General features: G+C 47.0%; 1 protein-coding gene across 1 annotated transcript in view; it reads left to right on the plus strand.

Moving 5' to 3' along the window:
- MACF1 (microtubule actin crosslinking factor 1) overlaps window positions 1-26605 on the plus strand; it is a 378039-nt gene that overhangs the window by 88561 nt on the left and 262873 nt on the right. The gene's annotated exons all lie outside the window — the stretch shown is intronic.

The following is a 26605-nucleotide window of genomic DNA, read 5'->3' on the forward strand; positions in this document are numbered from 1 at the left end:
AATACCTCCCCCCATGCACACCCAGTGATCCCTGCTCCATGCCAAAAAGATGGCAACCCTCTCCCCAAAAAAAACCCTCTCCAGGATCCCTGGTCAATCTGCTTCCTGTCTCCAAAGTGGCGATCAGCATTTCCCTGGGCATGTAAGAAAGGGCCAAGAGAGCCAAGCACTAACGCAGCCCTTCCAGCCCTCCTTCTCATGATCTGCCAAAATTCACAGAATCCGCAATGCTGTCAGATGGCCATCTAGCCTCTGCTTAAAAACCTCCAAAGATCCACCACCTCCCGAGGAAGCCTGTTCCGCCGAGGAACTGCTCTAATGGTTAGGAAGTTCTTCTTAATGTTTAGCCAAAGACTCTTTTGATTTAATGATAAATGGTTCTGATGCCAGTTGGATCAATGTGTTTTGATTAAGCTGCGGATTATTTGTTTTTAAATTATTAATTTTAATCCATTTGTATCCTACTTTTCTCCCTGGTGGGGACCCAAGTCCACCCCTTCTCCATTTTACTTTTGCAACAACCCTGTGAGGTAGGTTAGGCTGAGCAGGTGTGACTGTCTCAAGGTCACCCAGCGAGCTTCCGTGGCAGAGCCGGGATTCAGTTGGGTCTTCAGGATCCTGGTCCGACACTCTTAACCACTACAACACACAGGGAGGATGAATTTTTGGGGGCTTGCTGGAGCTCCCTTCCTGAGCCAACCTTCTCACTCCTTGGATTCCTTGTTGTATTTTTAAAGGGGATGTCTTTTGCTTCACAAAGGGCTCTTTTATTTGTTGGATCTCTCCCAAAAGAAAAATGGTGCCTTTCATGTTCAGAAGAGAACACATTCTCGCTTCCCAGGTCTCTCTGCACCGTGGCATCTTGTACTTTCTTAATAAAAGCACTGGGGCTTTTATGTCATCTGGCCTCCTGCACTTACCTTCCTTCTGCCGAACTGTCCACAATCTGGACCTCTCTCTGCTTCATCCTTTCCCCTTCCCAAAGCAGAATTTGATGCATCTTCTCTCCCCAATTGACACCCAACCCATGAATAGCATTTTGGTGTTTTCGTGGTGCCCTCTGGCGGTCAGTAAAAAGAACTGGTAAAGGGCTGCAGTAGAAAGAGCAGTCTGAGCAAAGTTGCTGTTTCCCCCCCATAACTGTGCTCCAAGGTATCATGAGTCTTTCAACATGTATAAATTATACAGATGTAGGCAGATTAACATACTTTCTCGTAGTCTGCATATTTTAAAAAACCTACCTAATTACACTTTTATCCCCTCCTTCTTCCAAGGAGCTTTGGTTGGTGTGCATGATTCTCCCTTCCTTCATGTGAGGTGCCTTAAGCAGAGGATAAGGGAGTGGCCCCAAGCCTTCCTGTAACCTTCATGGCAAAGCCGGGATTTGCACCTGAGCCTCCCTCCCCAGTCCTTGTCTGGTACTCTAACCACTGCACAGCACCGGCTCTGTTTTTTTAAAACCTTTAATTCATTTTACTATTAAGAACATAAGAAAGGCCATGCTGGATCAGACCAAGGCCCATCAAGTCCAGCAGTCTGTTCACGCAGTGGCCAACCAGGTGCCTCTAGGAAGCCACTAACAAGACGACTGCAGCAGCACCTTCCTGCCCGTGTTCCAAAGCACCCAATATAATAGGCATGCTCCTCTGATCCTGGAGAGAATAGGTATGCATCATGACTGGTATCCATTTTTACTAGTAGCATAACTGAGTCACAATGAGTAGCAAGAAGACCTGTAGAGCACTGAATTCTTGTGCTTGGACTCTGGAATACTGTCTGGCATCCCTCTGCTGCCTCTGAGGGTGTTGAACACTAAAAAAGAAAAGCATATATTTGCCATTATAAAGGGTAAAGATTTGCTTGATAGGAAGACAGTAGAGTTTCCCAGGAGGGTGAATTCTTTGGCCAGGACCACACCTGGAAACATTTGCACATTTCATGGCATTGTGGCATATGCACCGTCCTACTTTCTGGGAATTGCGAAAGAATATTGGGAAAGGGAATGTTGCACCTTCTTTTGGGATCATCTGATGCAGAAGAACCCAGGCCTTCATGTTCAGCACATCTCCTTATCAGGCCATTAGTTAACTCAGGCACCTGCCTACCACTGCCCTAGTTGGCCATTCTAGGAAGAGAGATTGCTGCGTCTATTACAGCCTTGCTAAAAAGTCACCAACGTTTCTAGTCCACATAATTTTTTAAAAAACCTGCCTCCCTGTTAACACAATTACCTCTATTAGCCAAGTTGGGCATATAATGGTAGTTTCAAATTAAGAGGAATTTGCTCTCTTCCAGCTTATACATGCTCCTTAACCTGATCACTTAGAGGGGCTTTTTGGTCATTGGGGACCAGGCAAATGGACCTGTGACTCAACAGTAGAGCATCTGCTTGGCATGCAGAAGATCCCAGGTTCAATCCCTGTCATCTCTAGCTAAAAAAATTAAGGATCTTGTATTGGATGGGAGACCACCAAGGAATACCAGGGTTGCTGTGCAGAGGAAGGCACTGGCAAACCACCTCTGTTAGTCTCTTGCCATGAAAACCCCAAAAAGGGTCGCCATAAGTCGGCTGCGACTTGAAGGCACTTTACACACACATTAAGTGATACAAAAACATCTACTTGAGACCCTGGAGAGCTGCTGCTTATTTCTTCACACTGAACCGTCATTCCAGACTCACTGTGAAGCAGGTGCATACCTGCTTCGCATTTCTTAAGAGCCCCTTTAACATGACCTTTTGTATTTGCTTCACCCATGCCTCAAGCATTCACTGAAGGAAGCATGAAGAATCGCAGCTATGCAAACAACGATTGCTAATGGCTATGCAAATGAAGGAACAAAGGAGCAGGCGAGTGGGGGTTGGAATTTGTTTGGCTTTCTCATCTTGCTTCGGGACCGTGAATAGTCACAAAATCACACAAGGTTGGAAGAGACCACAAGGGCCATTGAGTCCAACCCCCTGCCATGCAGGATCCCACAATCAAAGCGCTCCTGACAGATGGCCATCCAACCTCTGCTTAAAGACCTCCAAAGACGGGACTCCCCTCCCCCTGCAGCGCATTCCACCGTCGAACAGCCCTCACCGTCAGAAAGTTCTTCCTAATGTTTAGGTGGAGTTGCTTTTCTCTTAGTTTAAATCCATTACTCCATGTCCTAGTCTCTGAAGCAACAGAGAGCAAGCTTGTTCCCTCATTAACACGGCATCTCTTCAAATATTTAAACATGGCTATCATGTCACCTCTCAACCTTCTCTTCTCCAGACACACAAACCCAGCTCCTTAAGTCTCTCCTCATAGGGCATGGATTCCAGACCTTTGACCATTCTGGTCACCGCCCTCTGGACACTCTCCAACTTGTCAACATCCTTCTTAAATTGTGGAGCCCAAAACTGGACACAGTATTCCAAGTGAGGTCTGACCAATGCAGAATACAGTGATAATGTTACTTCCCTTGATCTAGACACAATACTCCTATTGATGCAGCCCAGAATTGCATTTTAAAGATCGGATTTAAAAGAGGAGCTTTGAGCTAGCATCAAAATCGACCCTGCATAAATGGCCTCTGTCACATTCAATCTGGGAAGGAATAAATGCTTGGGGCAGTGTGGGGAAGGGACCATGAATTCTTCTCTCTCTGTTTCGGTTAGTCTGAATTGCTGGCAGCCTCTTGGGTCTCATTTTGGAGCTGTGACGCTGCGTCAGGAGCGGGGTGCAACTGGAACCATGACTCACTAGACAAATGTACAGTAAACTGTATCATCTGAGCCAGGGTGACTCAGCTCGGAGGTGAAAGAGGCAGTTTTCAGAATCTTGCATGCATTGGTGGGGGGAGGAGAGGCGTGTACGATAGTGGCGCATCAGCTGCCTCTGAGCTGTGTGTTCAAATGCCCTGGCCAGCGGGTGCGGCCGTGGCACGTCGGTCTTCCTAGCACAGAATGCAGCCTGCCGCTTCTAGCTCACACATGTATTCCTCAGAATCTTTACTTCCACTTTTTAGTTTTTTTTAAAAAGCATGTTTCTAGCCCTCATACTGGTGGAAATATAGGAGGGAAGACGGGGCAGCAGGACCGAGGGTGATGTGGGAAGCAGTTTGAGAGGCTGGCGCCCCTTGCTCACAGGCCAGACGGAAGGCCTTAGAGGCTTCTGGCACGCAGCGGTGACGGCTTGTCTGAGCTGCAGGAGCCAAGGAGGGGGTTTGTTGGTGCTGCATGGTCAAGTTGTCCCTGGGATCCAGAGCTCGTCTTCGCACTTGGAAACACGCAGGCCACACATGGTGTGCGAAGTGAGTAACGGGACTTCCTTGCTTTTTAGCATGGACTTCACCTGAGAGTGTGCGCTATAATAAAGGGTCTCTCTGACCATGCCCCGTGGCACAGAGTGGTAAGCTGCAGTACTTCAGTCAAAAGCTCTGCTCACGACCTGAGTTCGATCCTGACGGAAATAAGTTTCAGGTAGCCGGGTCAAGGTTGATGCCGCCTTCCATCCTTCCAAGGTCGGTAAAATGAGTCCCCAGCTTGCTGGGGGTAAAGTGTAGATGACTGGGGAAGGCAGTGGCAAACTGTAAACATGGTCTGCCTAGTAAACGTCGGGATGTGACATTACCCCATGGGTCAGTAATGACCTGGTGCTTGCACAGGGGACTACCTTTACCTGACCATGCACCAAATGCCATTCTTCAGGCAACTCAATAATCACAGCTTACGGCTTCCAGAAAGGCAGAATTCCCAGCAGCGCTGTCTTTATAAATACCCTCCTGTAAGTCGAGGTGACTTACGATGTTAATCAAGTACATTAAAAAAAAATTAAAGCATAAAACCAAAATTTAAAGTCACAGTTTTGGGCTGTTTTAATTAAATGCAGTCCTAAATAAAAACCGCCTTCAGCTGCCTCCTAAAGATTGAAAGCGATGGTTGAGGTGATCTAATTGGGTGTGTCGCAGAACAGGTTCATTTGCCTCCATTGTGCGTGTGCATGTGTGTTTCTCAGAGAGAGAGTGCGTCTGTGTGTAGTTATGACCGCAAGATTGTGGTGTTCTTGGCACAGTGTTGTTGTTTTTTTATGCAGAACTTAACCAGGTAATGTTCACTGAAGTTGGAAAAATCCCTGTGCCTAGAATGAAATCCGGGGTTAGAAAAGAGGTGACTGAGGAGTGGGGGAAGGACATGATATTGGTTTAGAAAAGCATGCACGTAGTAGAGAGAGTGGACACAGAGAACTGTTTTCTCCCTTTCCCAAAACACTTGAACTTTTCCCAAAACACTAGAATTCGAGGTCATCCGATTAAGTTGATGGGCAGTAGATTCAGGACAGACAAAAGGAAATACTCCATGAGTGATTGAGATGTGCAATTTACTGCTAAAGGAGGTAGCGATTCATGGGCGATAGGTCTATTAGTGGCTACTAACTATGGTGACTAAAGGGAACCTCCCCATTCAGAGGCAGTCAACCTCTGAATCCTAGTGCCAGGAGGCAACATCAGGGGAAGGCCTTGTCCTCTGTCCCCTGTTGGTTGGCCCTCCAGAGTAACTGGTTGGCTAGTGTGTGAGACAGGATGCTGGACTAGATGGACCACTGGTCTGAGCCAGCAGGGTTCTTTGCATGTTCTTATGCCCCCTACCCACACGTGAGGAGTCAGAAACTGCTTGTGAGTGGTGGGAGCAAGTGCTGGACGCTGAAGCTGTCGTGAGCACAGCTGGAGTTCTGCCTTCCATTGGGATGTTAGATGAGAAAATGCAGGCAGTGTTGTTCCCCCCCCCCCGCAAATGTACTGCACACCTCTGCTAATGTTGCCTCACCTTCTTCTACCCAGGAGTTCTGCCCAATTTGTACTATACTACTGCATCATTTGGAGTCACCAAATGCCCCGTTGCACCCCAGAGTTCTCATCCCTTCCTGTTTGTGGGATTCCTAGAGGCACCTGGTTGGCCACTGTGTGAACAGACTGCTGGACTTGATGGGCCTTGTTCTGATCCAGCAGGGTTTTTCTTATGTTCTAAAAGGCCCTTGTGACTCGTAAAGGGCCAAGGCTCTTTTTCAGTTGCTGCTCCGTGTAACACCTTTTCCCACTGCGAGAGTGGGGTCTGAGCCTGGGTGGGAATGACACAGCCTTTTGGCTACTTCTGTGGCAAGGGAGGCAGTCTGCATATGTGCAGAGGTGTTCATGTTTTAACATGAGCTCTGCACGTCCCCACGAGTCAGCCCCAGCTTTGAAACACTGCCATGGGGCTGCCTCCTGGCTCAGGTTAGTCATAGGAGCACATGGAACTGATTGGAACGGATGAGTAAGGCCCTTGAGCTGTCTACCTCAGAAGTAATGCTTACTTTGACTGGCAGCATCTCTCAGCCCCCGAGCTGCGCTCTTTCCCAGTTCTGCTACCTGGGACCATCTGCATGCAAATGGTTCCTACTGCTGTCAGCCACATTGCTTGGCTGACCATGAAAGCAATACCCTGATGAAGGTCTACTGAGAAAGTGGGATTTGCTACAGACCTGGAAGACATCCCAAGTGTGCATATTTGGGGGGCTCCTTAGGTACAGGAAGATGTTAGTGTTTTTTTTAAAAAGGAAGACTGGTCAAATTTATTGCAGGGTCAGAGGGGCGAAAAGGAAACCGGGAGCTGAGTTAACTGGCCTGTTCATAGGGTTGCCAGGTTCCTCTGCCATTGTTGGGAGGTTTTTGGGGTGGAGCCTGAGGAGGGTGGGGTTTGGGGAGGAGAGGAACTTCAATGCCATAGAGCCAAATTGCCAAAGCGGCCATTTTCTCCAGGTGAACTGATCTCTATCGGCTGGAGCTCAGTTGTAATAGCAGGAGAGCTCCAGCTAGTACCTGGAGGTTGGCAACCCTACCTGTTCAAGCCACCGAGACTGACTTTCAACCCATGTAAAGTTGATACGCCCCTGAAATGTGTTGTTATAATCCCATAGAACCACCCCCACCACTACGCACACACATGAACACACATGAAGCTGCCTTATACTGATGGACAGACCATCAGTCCATCAGGGTTAGGATTGTCTACTCTGACCACCAGCAGCTCTTCAGAACCTCAGGTTGAGGTCTTTCGGATCACCTGGCTTTTTGAACTGGCAATGCCAGGAATTGAACCCTTGACATTCTGCAGGCAAACCAGATGCTCTTCCACTGAGCTATGGGCCCTTCCCACTAGTCTTTAAACTACAACAACATTCAAAGGTAACCATTTGTGCCAGTTAATAATTGTAAACTCCTGGGGATGGTGAAACAAAAGTGGGAGGTTTGTAGAATTTCACAGAACCCTGGTGGAAAAATTCTCTCCCAGGAGCTTTATAGGATTTTGGAGGTGGAGATGTGGATTAGGATGTTAATTTCCTGCTTGATTACCCCCCTCCCCGCCCCCAAGGTCTCTGCTTGCAGGCCCCATCTTACATTGCTCTGTTGTTGAGCTGTGGCTCCTCTCCTGGGTGTGTATCATCGGGTTCCTTCCCCACCCCTTCCTTTCTTGGCCTGGGAAAGATCCTCTGAAGAGCCTCCTAAATTCTGTCACAAGTGAAAATGTGAAGAAACATTTCCGTGGCTGATGGTTGCATTGATGAAGAGGCCTTCGGCAGTGGCTTCTCCCTGCAGTCCTAACCAGCTGAGGACTGAGTCAGTGAAAAAGCCCTTCTGCATGCAGCAGTCTTTCCTGAGGAATCTCTTTTCCGTGTGTTTACTCTTGTAAGGCATTTGCGTGCCAGCATGAAGAGACATTGCCATGTGCCGGAACGTCTCAAGTGGTGTTGAGTGTGTGATACATTTCTGCAACTCTCCTTGCTTGTGTGCATTTGGTAGCCATAAGCAGCAGAGTGCGTGAAAACACCCACAGACGTTTGTGGGTCCTTAACAGTCTCCCTCCTGTATTTTCCTCTAGCAAGGCGGTGTGTCATCGATTATTCCCCCACGGCAGCTAACTCGAATGCTTCAGTTTACAGACCAAATCTGCCGAGGTCTTTCTTTTCTTTAAGGGGAAAAGGGAGAAAAAGTTTAATTGGGTAGAGTTAAGTGCCATCCCTTTTTGATGGGCCCCGTGCAGCATGCTTTCTGCGGGAAGGGTTAGCCTTTTAAAGCTCTGCAGACAACACCCACCATCCTTCTCACTGGCAGCATCAGCAGCCCAGTGCCTTCCGCCCCAGGGGGTAGGAGGCCAGGGACCACATTCTCCCCTCCTGCTGCATCCTGATGGCAGAGAGGGCCAGCAAATGAATTTGACACAAGGAGCAGTTTGTTCCTGCCTCTGTGTGTGTGTGTAAAGTGCCTTCAAGTCGCAGCCGACTTATGGCGGCCCCTTTTTGGGGGGTTTTCATGGCAAGAGACTAACAGAGGTGGTTTGCCAGTGCCTTCCTCTGCACAGCAGCCCTGGTATTCCTTGGTGGTCTCCCATTCAAATACTAACCAGGGCTGACCCTGCTTAGCTTCCCGAGATCTGACGAGATCAGGCTAGCCTGGGCCATCTGCTCCCCTTCTATTGGCTAATTTTAAACCAATGATTTTCGTTCATTCTCTTCTTGTTAAAAGAGATGCTGTGTGCAGGGAATAACTAGGCTATCACACAAAGGCAGGGTATCAGGGAAGGAGGAGGCCGTGCTTCTCTTGCTCTGTCCTCTGGCATTCTCTCTCTATCTGTATGTACTGGAAGGCTGGGAAACGTGCTTGTATGGTTCAAACCAGAAATCTCCTGGACCTAAGGATGGGTCTGTTGTGGTCTGTGGATTCTCAGGCCTCGGCTCTCTCTCTCTGATCATGGAGAGCCTTAGAGATGTCCAACGCCGGTCCCTGCCCTAGTATGATTGGCCTAGCTGGGGCCTGCAAGGTGTCAGAATCCAATCCTGAGTTTTTCCAGTTTCCCATGGAGAACCTAGATTTGGAGACCAAAGCCTCCCTGTCTAGATTGGGGTGTGGCTGCCCATAGCCTCAGCTGGTCTTGACCTTCAAGAATCTTCTTTTTTCTTCTTGATCCCTGAGTCACCAGAGGCTGTGCACTGTTAAGCTGCTTTTCTTCAGGTCCTTGTGGCACCTGGCCATTGGAAGATCTTTCTCCTGCGGTTGGTGAGGGTTCGTGGCAAGATGCCTTGGGGCATAGGTTGCGGCTGGTGATCTCTAATTCTGCATGAGAGGCAGCCTGTACATGTTTGGCTGGTCAGTGCTGGGGGTTATCCTCCAGCCTCACACTTCGCCCTTGACTGGAGCAGCATATGGGTGATGGCTTCTTTTTCCCAAATTTGAGTTTTCCCTTGAGTTTTCATAAGGACCTAAGTGGTCCATCTAGTCCAACATCTTGTCTCACACAAGCAGAGGCTGGACAAACACTTGTCAGGGATGCTCTAGGTTGATCCTGCATTAAGCAGGGGGTTGGACTAGATGGCCTGTATGGCCCCTTCCAACTCTGTGATTCTATGATTCTATGGATGGCCAACCAGTTATTCTGGAGGGCCAACAGCAGGGCATAGAGGCCGAAGCCATCCCCTGATTTCACCTCTGAGTGTGGAGGTGCCTTATAGTGACAGTTGCTAGTAGCCACTAATGAACCTGTCCTCCATAAATTTATCTAATCCCCTTTTAAAGTTGTTTTCATTCCCTGTAAGGTCTACTTTCTGCCCTCCGTCATGGTTTTAATGTGGCTTGCCTGTTTCTTGAGGCAGAGATTTATGGCTGCTTATGATACTCTGCCCATTGTTTGGATGGCACTAAGGAATATTGTCTTGAGTATCTGGTGCTGTTATTTTTCCTCTTTGTGTAGTTGCTGTGAGTGTATGTGGTGGGTGGGCTGCAATGAGACATTTTCTGAGCTTTCCCAGGCAGTCCAGAAATGAGAGAGGAGCTTTCTTGGTTTAACTGTTTTCTATGAAGTGGAATAGATGCTGTGGTTGAGGAAATGAGAAATTTGATTTGCACAGGGAAGTCCCAACCAGGTTTTGTGTCTGGGGTTTTGTGGATGTTTTTTGTGTGTGCAAAAATTGAAGGTGTGGGTGGGGAGAGAACTTTCATGCTGGGGTTTCTCCAACCCTTTTACTGAAATTACTTCGACAGACAATCCATTTTTTGTCATTCCCCCCCCCCCACACACACACAAGCATTAATCCCTTCTAGTTACACTTCTATCTCTTCATTCATTTTTTTAGTAGAAAATTGACACTTTACAGGAAATAGAAGGAAGGCTCTTTCCTAGGAAACTAGAATACCAGGTTTTTGCAACGTGTCATATTTAAAGGGGGGGGGGCTTTCTTTGCCGTATCAACTACTTCAGTCCACTACATACATCGGGTGACATTGGGCTGTTAGCTGCAGAAACTGGTTCCCTAGTGGTGTCAACACATTAAGGTGCTTTAAACTAAGAAGAAGAAGAGGAGTTGGTTTTTATATGCCGACTTTCTCTACCACTTAAGGAAGAATCAAACCAGCTTACAATCACCTTCTCTACCTCTCCCCACAACAGACACCCTGTGAGGTAGGTGGGGCTGAGATAGCTCTCAGAGAACTGTGACTAGCACAAGGTCACCCAGCTGGCCTCATGTGGGGAAACCAACCCAGTTCACAAGGTTGGAAGAGACCACAAGGGCCATCCAGTCCAACCCCCTGCCATGCAGTTCACCATGCAGACTGCCACTAATGTGAAGGAGTGGGGAATCAAACCTGGTTCTCCAGATTAGAGGCCACCGCTCCAAACCACCGCTCTTAACCACTACACCATGCTGGCTATCAACCCAATTTGCACGTTACAGTGAATATAGTCCATGAACAGCGTCCACTCAATTTTTCTTTATACTTGTGCTCAGTAATTCTCATGTTACGTTAAATGCATGGACAGCTAAATGTGTGATTGCAACCACCCATTTTCTGGGTCCTGCTCCCTGGTTTCATTTGTCAAGTGAATGCACTTTGGCTCTTTCCTGCAAACAGATGTGCACGCATACCTGCTGGATGTGCGTGCATTCTCTGGAACACGTGTACAGGGCTACTGAATCACACCATTAGTTAATTTAGTTACTCTGGCTCCCAGTGGTTTTCAGGCTGCAAGTACTTTCTGAACAAGAGACCAAGGAGTTAAACCTAGTCTTCTGCATGCAAGCCAGGGGCTCTGCCAGGGGGGCTATGTCCCCCTCCCCACAGAATGAAACAGATGGCCTTACACGTAGAGACTACCTCAGGTACCACTGGGGTCTCTTGGGGAGGCAGAACGAGAGACAGACAAATCTGCCCCATGAGAAACAAACTGCTGGGAAATCCTTTACTATGGGGAGGGGCCATGGCTCAGTGGTAGAGCATCTGCTTGGCATGCAGAAGGTCCCAAGTTCAATCGCCGGCATCTCCAGTTAAAGGGACTAGAAAAGTAGATGACGTAAAAGACCTCTGCCTGAGACTCTGGAGAGCTGCTGTCGGTCTGAGGAGACAATACTGACTTTGATGGGCCGAGGGTCTAATTCAGTAGAAGGCAGCTTCATGTGTTCATGTGTACAAGTCTGATGAAAGTGAACTGGACATAGCAAGAGCTCAAGCAGAAGACTGTGTGTGTGTGTGCTCCATTTTAGTTAGTAAATGAAGGGCTATGTTAGATTTTCTGCCTCGGACACCAAAATGTTTTGTTTGAAAGTTTCTCTTCTGGAATTTGCATCAGGGACACCCAGATGGAAATATCTGGTATTTTGGAGGCAAGGAACAGCCACCGTTAAAAGCAAAGAGTCCAGTTGCCCTTGCTGAGTAGTGTTGCTTGGTCCACGTATGGTTGTAGATGTACCCTGGAGCAAATCGTTCACACTAACCGTGTGAGAAACAGGATATTATTAACTTATTTTAAATAACATTTAGGTAGCCCTTTCCGAGTTTTCTTTTATCAACGCAAGCGTTCTTTTCAGAAACAAACCCCCCGGGATGCTTGGTGTCAGGTCGCCTCCAGACCAATTCCTTTGGGAACAATCGCACACTGTCTTCTTTGGCAAGGCCGTCTGCCGGAGACTCTGCCGGTTGCCCCAAATGTATCCAGTGTGAACAAAAGTGGCAATGTTGTTCCCTGCGGCCTTGAAGGGGTCTCAAAACATCCTTCCCTTGCATTTCTGAACTGGCAAGATAAGCATTTGTTAACCTGTGGATTCTACGTTAGCAGTGTTGCTTTGATTTGGCCTAAGAGTTATCCATATGTTTTAAATGCCTGCCATTATGATTGTGTGTGTGTGTGTAAGGATTGTGCACTGCAAAGGTACTTAGGATTATAGTTTGTCTCTCCTCTGCACACGTAAGTGCACTTTTTATTTGTGCATTTATTTCATTGCATTTATACCCTGCCTTTCTCCCCAGTGGGGTCCCAAACCAGCTCACAACATTTCCCCTCCTTCTCCATTTCACCCTCACAACAACCCTGTGAGGTAAGTTAAGCTGAGAGTGTGGGAGTGGCCCAATGTCACACAGCAAGCAGGGATTTGAACCTGGGTCTTCCAGATCCTAGTCCTATACTCTTCTCCCCCTCCCACTTCAGGGAACCTTTTCGGTAAAGGCCTAGGTAATATGAGAAGAAAAAGAGTTGGTTTTTATATGCCGACTTTCTCTATCACTTAAGGAAGAATCAAACCGGCTTGCAATCGCCTTTCCTTCCCCTCCCCACAACAGACACACTGTGAGGTAGGTGGGGCTGAGAAAGTTTGGAGAGAATTGTGACTAGCCCATGGTCACCCAACTGGCTTCATGTGGAGGAGTGGGGAAACAAATCCAGTTCACCAGATTAGTGTCCGCCTCTCATGTAGAGGAGTGGGGAATCAAACCCGGTTCTCCAGATCAGAGTCCACCGCTCCAATGAAAATAATATTTGGTTCTCTTTGATACTTCTTCCGGAAAGCTGGATGGATAGGTTTTTCTCACACTTGGGGCCAGGAAGGATTCTTTTCTCTCGCTGCAGAGCTGTCTGGCTATTAACTTTTTAACTCTTCCCTATCTTGTGTGGCTTGCTGTGAAGTGCACCTACTTATTTGGCTTGTGGCAAGCAGATCCCCAGCATCTCCAGTTAAAGGGACTAGGCAAGTAGGTGATGTGAAAAACCTCTGCCTGAGACCCTGGAGAGCCGCTGCCGGTCTGAGTAGACAATACTGACTCTGATGGACCAAGAGTCTGATTCAGTATAAGGCGGCTTCATGTGTTCATGTATTCAACTCTGGGCAGATGGCTGTGCCTTGTGGCTGAGATAGGACTAGCCTGTTGTGGTTCAGTGTATGAGAAGCGTTGTGTGAATGGGAGAGGAAGGGATGTCGCCTTCGGGGCCAGCTGTCCTGGGATTCTGAAACTCCTGCTGAGTATAGATTCTAGAGAGCAATTCTTTTTCCAAACAAGTCTGCATGGACAGCGGGCATTCCAGTGGCCTTGGGAATGGAAATTTAAGAGTGTGACGTTCCCTCTTGGTGGTGGCGGTGGGGAGGGAGTCTGAAGTCTGTTCATGTCATCCCATTAGTGGATGCCAAGGAAAGAAGTTTGAGTCACCCTGATGCTCACTTTCTCCCTCTTCCCGTGCTAGCTCTGCCTGCCTAGCTGTTCTTTCTCTTTTGAAAGAAAGAAAGAAAGGCCTTGCTGTTTCTCCGTGGGCCCGTGAGAAGCGGGGAGAAGGGCTTGTGCGTTCTCGCAGCAAGTCTTTCCGTCCTGTGCCGTCAGCGCCCCACTCTTTCTCCCTTCTCGGAACTCCGTGCTATTTCTGCCCCTTCTCTCCTTGTCCGTCCTCGAGTGATGCTGTGGCCTCAAGAGAAAGGAATGTAAGGATCTGCGATAAGGGGGGCTGAGGCCGGCCAGCGGGGCTGGGAATCGGGACACAAATGCCGCTTCTGGATGGGGCGTTCCTGCCCCCCACGGTTTTCGTCTTGAGTCATGTCCTTGGAGTTGCTGGCGTCTTGTACTGGACCAGGTGGAGGAGGGAGGAAGGTACTGTTCCTTGTGTAGCAAAGTGTGTGCACGCGCGTTCTTATGTTCCTGCTTCCAGCCTTGATAAAGTCTGCTTGAGAGTGTGAGGTCAGAGACTCCATAGAAGCTCTAGCTGGCCTTCATAATGGCATTTGCTGAGCTGTTGGGTGCTAAAACCTACTTCAGCTGTCAAACTTCCAAGATGGGGGAGCCTGGGAATTGTAGTTCTTTGAGGAGGTTGCAAATATTCTCTGCCCCTTCCCAAAGTGAGAATTCCCTTGGATTACACCTCTGACTAATGCTTCTAATTATCACTAATGTCTGCTTGGAGTCAGAACTTCTGATTTACGGCCTTGTAATCATGACTAAGGGAGGGGGAAACGGCCTCTCAGACAGTCCTTTGCTGTGTTATCTGGCTTGGGACATATTTTGTCTTGCCTTCTATTTCTGCTCTTTGTCTCCATGAACGGGAACTATTGGAAAACTGTTGTGCTGAAGTGTCAGGCATATATATATGCCTTCTCTGTCCACTTTCAGCAAAGCATTATCTGAGTCCACAGCCCCCAATTGATCTAACTGCTTTTCCCTTGTTAGCATAATATTTAAACTGAGATTCCTTGTCCAATTCCAGTGAATTTTATATTTTTAGGACAATCAAAAAGAGGATATGGGACATTGATTCCCAAATAATTAAAGCCGGTGCAGAAGGTATCCGCTCCCCACGTTTTTTAGGCCTTACTTATAAAATAAATTCTATGGCCCAGTATCTTTCTAACTTAACTATACCCTCTCACTGTAGAGCATTTTTGATGGCCAGATTTAATATATTTCCTTCAGCTGTTGTTAGTGGTAGATGCAAGGGAATTCCACGTGAAGCAAGATGTTGTAGGTGCTACTGCAAAGAACCTGACACAATACAACATATTCTCTTGTACTGTCCACTTTTTACACAGCTTCGATGCAGCTTAATTAGTTCTCTTCCACAATTTACTACAGCGGTGATTACTGGAAACATAGCCCATTTATTGGCTGATAAAAGCCCTGAAGTTACCAATCAGGTAGCCGAGTTCCTGGCCAAGGTCCTAAAGGAGGAAGGAGGGGAGCCCACATTTAATTGTTTATTATGAAGTTACTGATGAACTGTGTATTCCTACGTTTTTAGATTTATATCTAGCTGCTTTTGCCCTGTTTATTCTGTTATTGTAAATGCCAATAAAGGTTCTGTTTACTGTTAATATTTAAACTGAGTCTGGGTAAGGGAGCCTGGATGGCCCAGGCTAGCCCAATCTCATCAGATTTCAAAAGCTAAGCAGAGTCAGCCCTGGTTAGTTCTTGGATGGGAGATCACCGAAGAAGTCCAAGGCTGTTGCGCAGGGGCAAGCAGGGCAAACGACCTCTGTTTATCTCTTGCCTTGGGTACGGGAAGGCCAGAAAAGCTCAGCAGACTTCCAAGATGCACAGAACTGGAAAGAAGACTTATTTGGCCCCAAATATAGCTTTAGAGCAAAGCAAAGAATGCACAATGATATATTTTTTTTTTAAAAAAAAATCTGTTTCCTAATTATTTTCTAGTGCTTGTAATCCACATTGCTGTGTTAGAATGCCATGTATGAAAAACTCTTGTTGGGGTACAGATTTTTTTTTTTTAAATAAACAAGCCGGCTTTGGCCCCTTGTCCTGGTGTGGTGGGCTAGATGTGGACTCTCTCATCTGATCTCGGTAAAAAGGTAAAAGTAGTCCCCTGTGCAAGCATCAGGTCATTACTGACCCATGGGGTGATGTCCATCCTGACATTTACTAGTCAAACTATGTTTACAAGGTGGTTTACTATTGCCTTCCCCAGTCATCTGCACTTTACCCCCAGCAAGCTTAGGTACTCATTTTACTGACCCTGGAAGGCGGAGTCAACCTTGAGCCGGCTACCTGAAACCAACTTCCATCGGGATCGAACTCAGGTTGTGAGCAGAGCGTGGACTGCAGTACTACAGCTTACCACTCTGCACCACGGGGCTCTTGGGGGCACTGCTTTTGGGAGCAGCAAGGCCTTTGGGGGTCGGTTGGTAAGAGCAGGGGTGAGGGACCAAGCTGAGATTTGGGCTGGGAGGCAGGCGGCCCAAGAGCTACCTATGGGTACTGGCAAACCTGTAAGACCTAAAGTTTTTGCAAAGCACCCTGGCTTGAACACCAGAAGCTGCCTTATCCTGAATCAGACCATTGGTCCATCAAGGTTAGTATTGTCTACTCAGACTGGCAGTAGCTCTGTAGGGTCTCAGGCTGAGGTCCTTCACATCACCTGATCATTTTCACTGGAGATGCTGAGGATCAAACCAGAGACCTTCTACATACCGAGCAGATGCTCGACCACTGAGCCACAGCCCTGGCTTCTGAGCGACTCTGCTCTCCAGTTTTGCTGTGCGTGTAAAATGCCGTCAAGTCGCAGCTGACTTATGGCAACCCCATAGGGCTTTCAAAGAGAGAGACTAACAGAGGTGGTTTGCTATTGCCTTCCTCTGTATAATGACCCTGGTATTCATTGATGGTTTCTCCTCCAAGTACTAACCAAGACCGACCCTGCTTAGCTTCTGAGATCTGGCGAGATCAGGCAGTTTCGCTAGCGGTGTGAAACTCTCCAACTGTGAAAGGTTAAATATTGAAAAAATGTGATGGAAGCATTTGATTCCTAGGGCATGGAGACCTGGAGGAAAGATGGAGAAAAAGAACTTTTTAATCACCTTTAAAACCATTTTGCTCAGTCACCCGTTTAACAGCAGTGAGCAAAGCCTTGGTTAAAAGCCAAGACAGAGGACCCTGGGAATTGTAGTTCTTTGAAGAAGTTGCAAATGTTCTTCACCCTCCCAAAGTGAGAATCCCTTAAATTACACCTCTGACTAAGCCCCCCTGGCTCCCTTTGAATGAACAGTGCACCCTAGAGGGAATGAAGGTACTAGAGATATCAAATGCAAAAGCATACAGTATCCAAAAATATTATAAAATACAATTGTGGATTTCTAAAGTCAATCTCTTTAAATTAGACAAACAAAATACAGGTTGTCAATTCACCAGGTAAAGTTCCAGCATAAACATATGCTTAGAGAAAATTCAAACTCAAAATATGGATAAGTCAAACAAATTCAAATTACAAAATGTTATTCAAAATATAGTTCTCCAACAAATTGAGGTTGTCCATTCCACAGATAGTGTTCAATAGTATAAAAACACCTTCAAGTTATCAGTTCCACTAATGGATATTCCAAACAAATTCAGGTTGTAAACTCCACAGGTAATGTTCAATCTTAAGTAAGCACATTCAAGTTGTCAGTTCTATAGACAATCAGACAAGTTCCCTTTGAATGAAGCCATTGAGTGGTGGGGACAGTATCATGGATGTTGTGCTGGTGGCGACTGAAGATATGAAGCAGCAGCTTTAAACTCAGAACTGTGGAGAAGTTTAGTTTGTGTTGGCTCTTGTTACCCCTTGTGTGATTATTCCTGTTGTAGTGTAAAACTATGGAGGGAGAAAGGGAGGAACCACTTAAACCGCACAATGCATAGTTAAATTGTGGAACTCCCTGCCCCAGGATGTGATGATGGCTTCCAACTTGGAAGACTTTAAGAGGAGAGTGGACATATTCATGGAGGAGAGGGCTATTCATGGCTTCTAGTAAAAATGGATACTAGTCATGATGCATACCTATTCTCTCCAGGATCAGAGGAGCATGCCTAATGTATTAGGTGCTGTGGAACACAGGCAGGACAATGCTGCTGCAGTTGTCTTGTTTGTGGTCTTCCTAGATGCACCTGGTTGGTTACTGTGTGAACAGACTGCTGGACTTGAGGGACCTTGATCTGATCCAGCATGGCCTTTCTTATGTAAAGGCTAGCTCACTCATGTTCTGCATTGGGTAATGGGCATGTGGGGGTGAGCTGCAGAGAGAATTTTCATATCCCCTCCGAATGTTGTGCTTTTCCATTGGTCTCGATATATAGATCCGACAGGTTGGTACTAAATGATGCATGGAACGTGTGTGAACTAACTCTTAAGAGATTCCCCAGCAGGGGAAAAAGAACTGACTTCAAGCTCTCATTTGTTTATACACTCAAATGTAAACCAGAAGTTGACCTTTGAAAATGGATTTGGGTTTGGTTGGGGGGTCCTTATGTACATATGTGCTGTCAAGTTGCAACCGACTTATGGTGACCCCAGCAAGGAGCTTTGAAGGCAAGTGAGAAGTAGAGGTGGTTTGCCATGGCCTTCCTCTGCAGACTTGCTTTTGGAAGTCTCCCATCCAAGCACTGACCCTGCTTAGCTCCTGAGATGGGGCTACACCATGCCGCCTTCCCTCCCTTGGGTCCTTTCTGTGCCCTTTCCCTCATTCTGGGATAAGTTGTCATATAAACAACAGCAGTATTTCCTTCTCCAATGAAAGGAGTTCCTAGTTTCACAAAGACTCCCACCCAGTTGTGGTGGTCCCTGGAGATCTTGTTCCTGTAGGCAGACATTGTTCTTTGGAACATCACTTGTGAACATCACCTCTTTCAGGGCCTGCTTGTGAGGGGGGAAGGATATTCACCGTTATCAGTCCATAGTTACAGAACCAGTAGATGGTTTTGGTTGACTCGGATTAAGTCATCCCTGTGAGAGAGGACAAGATGTTTATTTGGGAAACTTCTATGCCACCTCTTCAGAGACCTCCTCAAGGTGGCTGACAAAGTAAAAACACCACCACAAAATCATGAGGTGCCCAGAATGTGTTTTCTGGTTGACCCCTTGCCCTTGAACTCTCAAGCGAGCAGGACCTCCGTGGAATCCGTTGTGTTAGAATCTTGTGGCTCTAGGCAGACTTGGCAACTTTATGGTGCCCTGCTATGGTTTGTCAACAGTGTTAACAAGAGGAGGTTCTGTGGGACACTCCAGAATGGATTTCTGAGACTGTGTTTCTGTCCTTGATTAATTTTCTTGGTCTTCCATTGAGTCCCTCCAGCCGCCTTCAGCTCCCTCCTGTCCCCTCCTTCCTACTGTAGGGCCAGGCCAGGTCACTGACAATAGCAGCTTTTCTGTTGCCTCTGGCCCTGAATTTTGTAAGGAATGTGAGACAGTTGATTGGTTATCTTCTGGGCAGGCGAGGGGGAACCGAGGGCAAAGGCTGGGCAGTGGAAAGCCAGCCGGAGAAGCTGCGGCTGAGTTGAGGAGACAGTACTAACAGGTTGCTTATCGGAAGGGCTCCCTGGAAAAGATTAGCCAGCTGGCGATAAACTGGCAAGGCCTTAATGTTGTTGGTAAGGAGGAGTGAGGGAATTATTATTAGCTCATGGGGTAGTGGTTGGGGGGGAGGGCTAATCTAATTAGAATCCGAGAATCACCCAGAGCAGCAAAGCAGGGCGACAGACTCTTTGGTGTGAAGAAAGAGCACCGGGGAGAGATCTCTCTGGGAGAAGATCCCAGAGTGGATTCTTGGGCGGCAGTGGAGAAGATGACTGGACTTGGGATGTGGATCTTCTCTTGCTGGCAGTGGAGAGCGCTCACACAAGCCGAAGGGGACTGACGAGGAGTTATATTTAGAGGGAAGAGAGAAGGAAGAGAAGGACGATAAAGCAGCCCGTTATCTCAGTTGTGGACATTCCAAACCATCAGCCTCCAAAAATGGTGCCGTGTTAAGATGGGCGGGGTTGGGCCTGGAGCAGAACTCTGAACCTTTGGAGGTGGGAGCAGTTTTTGGATTAAGAAAAGAACAACAACGAAGGCTGTTATGGGTGCAGAATCCGCAGACCCAGGCAGCACGAACGCAGAAAGAAGCGAAGGCTCCATTGTTCTCTGTCAGTGGTGTCGCAGTTTGTACAACTGTTCCCATTGATGCCGGAACTTGAAAACAGGGTTCGAGGGAGGAACAAGCGGCTTGGACTGCCCTGTTGCGTTCACGGGAGAGACAGTGGCTAGACTGCCAACATCCACACGAGCATCTCGTGGCATCAAGGATCACAACTGGGGCACGATGGAAATAATTCTCCCCCCCCCCTGCAAAACTGACCTCCCATCCCTGGTCACTGAATAGCTGTGAGCACTCCCGGAGTGTTCTGGATTGGTGTTCGTTTTGTGGACTGCTGCCTCGCCATCGGTGGAGGCTCCAAAGAGACCCCTTTTTCTGTCCCTCTGTTTGGAGAGTGTGTGACAGACCCACCTAGACCTGTGTATTGTGCTGCTTACCTCTTCTTGGGTGAGGAGGGAACTTCAGCCACCCACCCACAATATTGTGGAGGGCGGGGCGAGGTGGAACCCTTTCTGGGCTGAAGCAGGATATTGGCCAATCTCCTCGCCACGGCTGAATCAGCTTGGTGGAGTTTAGGCATTGCCTCTCGCACTGTTGTCCTCTGAGGTTTCTTTGCTCTCGTGAGATAAGAGTGTGCGCTTTGTTTCAATGCCGTCTTGCTGGGGCCCCTTGCTTGTGGCTTGAAGGGCTACAGACATCTCGGGAGCCTTCTGGCGAAGCAAGTCCTCTTGCTTCTCAAAAGGTGCAAGGACAGTGTCTCCGGTCTGAAGGACCTTTTGGGAATGACGTTCTCAAAGGGGGAGCACGCGACCGCCGTCCCTTTCACCGTGTAGGAAATTGTGGGAGGAGTCGGGCCGGTGAAGCTGCCGGTGACCGCAGGAGGCCTAGGAGGCCACGTTGAAAGGGAAACAGGAAGATGGCAGAGCTCTGTGGCGCGCTGAGAAGCTGAAGAAGCTCCAGAGGCCGAGGGGGATCATGTGGCACATCTTCAGAGGAGAGCGGGAGCTGAACGCCCACCTGGCAAGTCAGATGTGCTGCATCGGTTAGTACAGCTTTGCCTGTCCTTGACTGTTTTTGAGAGGGGAAGCAGAGGGCTTGATCTTTAGTGTGGTTCCCTGAGAGTAAGGAGCCCTCCCTGAGATCAAAGATTCCTGGTTAAGCGTGTTAGGGATTACAACCTCGGATTCCCATTGCCCTCCACTGACTCATGGGTGGGGAATGCTGTCAGTGGCCTCCAATCAACTTTATGGCCTTGAATGTTAGGAAGGGAACTAGCCAGGAGAGTTTTCAGCGCAGAGAGGACCTTCCTGACTCATGTCAGGGAGGGGAAAAGTTGAATTGTGTTGCCATGAAGCTTCCTTCAGCTCGGAGAGACCAGAGGTGACCCTCCTAAAAGGGGGAGGTGAGGTGGGCACCATGACAGGAGGCAGGGTGGGATACAGTCGAAAGTGACCCTCTGGGAAGTTCTTCCGTTGTTGTGAATGGGAATGCTGTTGTACAAGTCCTGTTAATTTCAAGGAAACGTGCACATGAAAACTACTGGAGAGTTGAGAGACGGCATGCTACAGGGGCGAGAGCATCAGATTAGGCATACCCTGCCACGAATCTCAAATATACTCTCAGCCTAACCTATCTTACAGGGCTGTAGTAAAGGAGAGTTGGGGGAAATCAAGTAGGCTGGTCTGGGCTCCATGGGGGGGGGAATGTACTGGGTTATGCTTCAGGTGACTAAGAAAGGGGGGAGGTCCCTGTTTGCATATCTTGGGTTAGATGCTTGTCTGCCCATTCAGCTGATCCATCACTAGGCACCTGTGCTTACCACAGATATAGAAACTTGGGTGCATGCTGGTGTGTTGTATCCTCTGTTGCTGTTCTAGGAAAGGTTCCTTCTCCCCCTCCCCCTCCGCATTTTCTAGAGTGTGTGGGAAATCATAAATAGGCGAGTTGTTAAAAATAAGTGTAGTGAAGCTGTAAAGTTACAACAAGAGAAGCTGTGAAGTAGTAAAGAAAGAAAGAGTCCCTTCTCTTTTCTACTAGTTGGGTGGTCTGAGTACTAAAATAAAGTACACAGCAGCCAGCGGTTTGTTATTCTGGAAGTAGAACACCAAAACTGTCACAGAGACAAGTGTTGCAAATTTAGGGTTGCCAACTTCCAGGTACTAGCTGGAGATCTCCTGCTATTACAGCTGATCTGCAGCTGATAGAGATCAGTTCCCATGGAGAAAATGGCTGCTTTAGCCATTGGACTCGATGGCATTGAAGTCCCTCCCCTCCCCAAACCCCACTCTCCTCAGACTCTGCCCAAAAAACCTCCCCTCGGCGCTGAAGGGGGACCTGGCAACCCTATGCAAATTGGCTATGCCAAGGCTGAAGCGGGATAGGGCAGAGGACTGGGGCATTGAGCTCACATTTGGGGCATATGGAAAGCTGGTGAAAGTTCCCTGATATTTCTTTTTTTTAAAAAAGTTTTTAAAATACAAAATAATGGATACAAAGAAAACAGAGAAAAGATACAAAAAATATAAAACATACAAACATATAAAATACATAATAAGATTACGGAAAAACTACTGTCCATACAATTTGTTTCTAAATAATTGAAAAGACAATCTACTATAATATATCAAACTGAGATTGCCACCATACATGCTATTATTCCCACATACTGTAATTGCTGCTATACATACAATTATACTTGCATGTTCAACTAAATATCTACCTCCCCCACCATCTCTGATTTCTGATAATTCTAGGTTATAACTTTGCTTTTCATACTTTTTGAAAAACCAATACCTTAAATATATAATCTCTATATTTCGCCTAACGTTTCTACGTATAATTCTTTACATCCTACTACTTTAATCATTTTTACTTTCTCTTTTCTGATATCTTATTTGTGGTGTTTTAACATTATACAGAGAAAATGATCTTGATTAATCTACAATTTCATTTTAACAAAAGACATACATCTCACATAGACATCTTTTCCATCACATAATATTTCTAACGTATTTATCTATCATTTATTTGTAATATCTTTGTAAGGTCTAAGCATTATATAAAGCATTCATCTTAATTCATTCATAATTTCAGCTGAGAAAATTCCCTGATATTTCTTAAGAAAGCATTTTGCAAAGTGGAAGAACACCCTGAATAGCTTGTGAAGAGCCAAAATGAGTCTGTTTAGTTGGGCCTGTTCTAGCCCCACTGAGAATACTGGGCTGGATCCCCCAGTTCCATTCTTGCAAACAGTAATGCAAGGAGCATTTCCCCTGAGCAAGAGACACGGGACCTCTTATTGTCAGGGGAGGCCTCCTTGTGGAATGGATCTTTGGGATCCAGCACTTTGTATTCTGGGACGGCTAATGGAAGCGTTGCTAAGTAGGTGGAGCTGATTTGGAAACAGTTTTCTGCGAGGTTGAAAGGAAGACACTGGGTGGGAAGAGGAGAATTGGGGATTCTGATCTTTAGCCATACTGGCATCTTCTGAGGTTTGAAGGTAATTTTCCTTATCTGAGGCATACATTCTATCTGAACCTCCATTATCTCGTTTAAATAACTTGCAGGCATCCTGAAGGGATTTGGCCTTCTTTATTTTCCCCTTTGACAAATCCTCCTCCCCATTTTGTTGGGCTGTTTTGGACTTTCTAGTTGCATAAGTGCTGAAGCTAATAGCTTTGTGCTCACTGTTCCTGGACAGTACATCAGCTACATTTTGGACCAAGTCCAGGATTCACCTCGCCTCTAGTTAGCACCATGACTAACTGTGCCAAGTCACAGGCACTAACGGTCTCTTTGTCACGATGACCTGAACACTCTGAATAGCCCTGTCAGTGTGAGGGTAGTTGAAGCTGCCCTAGCTTTCTCTGGCTGGCTGCCTTCCTTCTCTTACTCCATCTTCTACATTCTGGTCAAGTGGGTGACAGTAATTCCTCCAGTATTAAGTTATCTTTTGGGCCCTGTATCTCCACCCATAGTGATTTATGTGGGTGGGGGAGCTGATTCTACTTACGCTTTCTGATTTGTTAGATCCTGTGCCCTCTTGTGACATAAAGATCTATCTTTCCTATATATTTCCAGGGATAACTGTATCCAGCGGATCCTCCCCTCACACCAAGTGTCTGAAATGCCTATTATTGTGTGTATTCTCACTTTTAGCACCAAGCATTACAGCAACCGCCCCCATCTTGGCATGGAGGTTTCTTGCATTTGCACCTAAACACCTATTTTTGGTTTCTTACTCCCACCGTCCGTGGAGCCCTTTTCTCTCCTTCCATGGCTGTACCTGCCATTTTCCCCATTCTGCCTTTCCTTGTCTAGATTACCCAGAATTCTTGCTCCATCACTCCTTAGGGGAGAGGCCTCCTGAACCAGAGGCCCCCCAACTCCTGTTTGGTTTCCCCCAAGTCAGTTCCAAAGCTGTTCTGCAACCGTGTCGATTTGAAGTGCTTATGGTCTGGTTCCACTTCAGTTCAAGTCAAGGCCGCTTCTTCTGTACAGGGTCCCAAAACAGTTTCCCGTTTTGTGCCAGTGATGCATAGTATTTTTCCCCTCTTGGAGATTTCTGATGCCAGGTGTGGGTTGCCAGTGGGGGTTCTCCTTATATATTTGCTAACTTTTTAAAGCTTTGTTTTCGAAATTAGTGCCAGCATCTCCTCTAATGAAAAGATCCTTGATGGTTTGACCAGAACTGTCAAATTTTGCCAGTAGCAAAGAACAACAAAAAGGAACAAAGAAGGAGAGTTGGTTTTTATATGCCAACTTTCTCTACCACTTACAGAAGAATCAAACCGGCTTACAGTCACCTTCCCTTCCCCTCCCCACAACAGACACCCTGTGAGGTGGGTGGGGCTGAGAGAGTGTGACTAGCCCAAGGTCACCCAGTTGGCTTCATGTGGAGGAGTGGGGAATCAAACCCGGTTCTCCAGATCAGACTCCACCACTCCAAACCACTGGTCTTAACCACTACACCACGCTGGCTCTCCAAGGCCAAGGGAACCAAGAATGTGCCTTAATTTTGCCCAAATGTTCATCTGTCTCATACTTTCTATCATGCCGATGGCTTTTTCTGTGGCTCTTGACCTGCACTCTAGTCCTTGGGCATGATAGGCTTCTGCCATTCCCCTTTTCCAGATGGCAGCCTGAGACTGAGAAGGTGTGACTTGTGTAGACAGTGGGGTGGTTTGAATTGCCTTCCTCCAAATGTTACTGCTCTTCTCTGGGTCTGATGACCCAGGTACAAGTGGATTCAGATGTGCAGCCCTGGCCATGAAGAGATGAGATGCTGTCAGATTCTCAGAGTCAGGCAAGAGTTTTCCCATTGTTAAAATATTCAGGCTTTTCGAAGTTCATAATTTTCTGGGTTTTGTGTGTGTTTTGTTACTGTTTTTGGTGTAGTTAGCATTTGGAGAAAAAACTAGCTGTCCAAAACAACTGGTCCTCACTGGTTGATACTAACATACACTTAGATCCCATATGTCAGAAAAATGTATAAGAATGAATGTGTATATATGTGGCGGTTTAAAAATGGAAACCTAAATAAGGAGAAAGAATAGTATATGACTTTCAAATGAGAAATCAGCATTGCAAGACTGAGCGAAACTGATAGCATAAATGTAAACCAAAGAAACTATGTTCCATTCATGTCTTTGAGTGAAGGGAGCATACAGGAAAGAAGCCAATAAGCATCTCTGGAAGCTGTTCTTCTTATCTTTTTTTCATTGCTTGAAGTTCTGTTTAATTCAGATTTCTGTAATTAAACCTTTTAAATACAGCACGGGGGCTTGTTTCTATCATTCAGGGTAGGCAAGGATTATTTTCCTTGCCCGGGAAGGCTAATGATTCTGGAGAGTGGATTATGATGCGAAACCTGGCTGGGCTCGATTGCGGAAGTTGCCAGGGGATGTTTGTTCTGTATTGCTCGTGTTCTCCACTTGTGGGAGAGCGGAGGGCCCTGCCTCTAAAACCAACGCTTGCCTTTGGGTCTTTTCCCATCCCAGCTCTGTTTCTTTTTTTTTTGTGAATGATAGAACTCACCTCTTGAGCAACCAATGGCCAGTCCGGCTATGGCATGGGTTCTCAACAAGGGGGGAATTTTAGGGTTCCGGGGGTGGGTGGGAATTGGGACCGCTATTCAGCAAAATGTGATGTCCTGTAGATTATGTACAATCTGTAAAATTGAAGTTTGTTTTTAGTTAGACCATCTTGGGAAGGGGGGAATTATATTCTGAACAATGGGGAAAGGGGGGATGGAGCAAAAAAGGTTGAGAACCACTGGGCTAAGGGAAGTGCATGCTGGGGATTGAGGCCCTCACACAACCTGTGAGAGCCAGCGTGGTGTAGTGGTTAAGAGCGGTGGTTTGGAGTGGTAGACTCTGATCTGGAGAACCAGGTTCGATTCCCCGCTCCTCCATATGAGCGGCGGAGGCTAATCTGGTGAACTGGATTTGTTTCCCCACACCTCCACATGAAGCCAACTGGGTGACCTTGGGCTAGTCACACTCTCTCAGCCCCACCTACCTCACAGGGTGTCTGTTGTGGGGAGGGGAAGGAAAGGCGATTGCAAGCCAGTTTGATTCTCCCTTAAGTGGTAGAGAAAGTCAGCATATAAAAACCAACTCTTCTTCTTCTGTGTGAGTTGGTATGGTTAGAATGTACCTGGCACTGGGAGCGGTCTGGAAAGTTCAAAGCTCCCCAGGTGTCCTTGGGCTGAGCTTGAGAGCCTAAAATAAATGTTAAATCCCTAAAATCCAATGAACCAAAATACAGTGAAAGAATAAGCTGCTAATTGCCTGCATTGTTCAAGGCTTGATAAGGCCTCCTTGATGCAGACAGATGCAGTGGTTTTATGCATTTCATGAAACCTGCGCGCTCAGGAAAGGCAGCTAAAGGTATATAACTTGGCCATGTAGAAGAGGCGAGCCCACTCTTTAAGCTTTTTGGGCTTTTCCTCGGTG

The sequence above is a fragment of the Euleptes europaea genome, chromosome 3 (assembly GCF_029931775.1).
Source record: "Euleptes europaea isolate rEulEur1 chromosome 3, rEulEur1.hap1, whole genome shotgun sequence".
Taxonomy (NCBI): Eukaryota; Metazoa; Chordata; class Lepidosauria; order Squamata; family Sphaerodactylidae; genus Euleptes; species Euleptes europaea.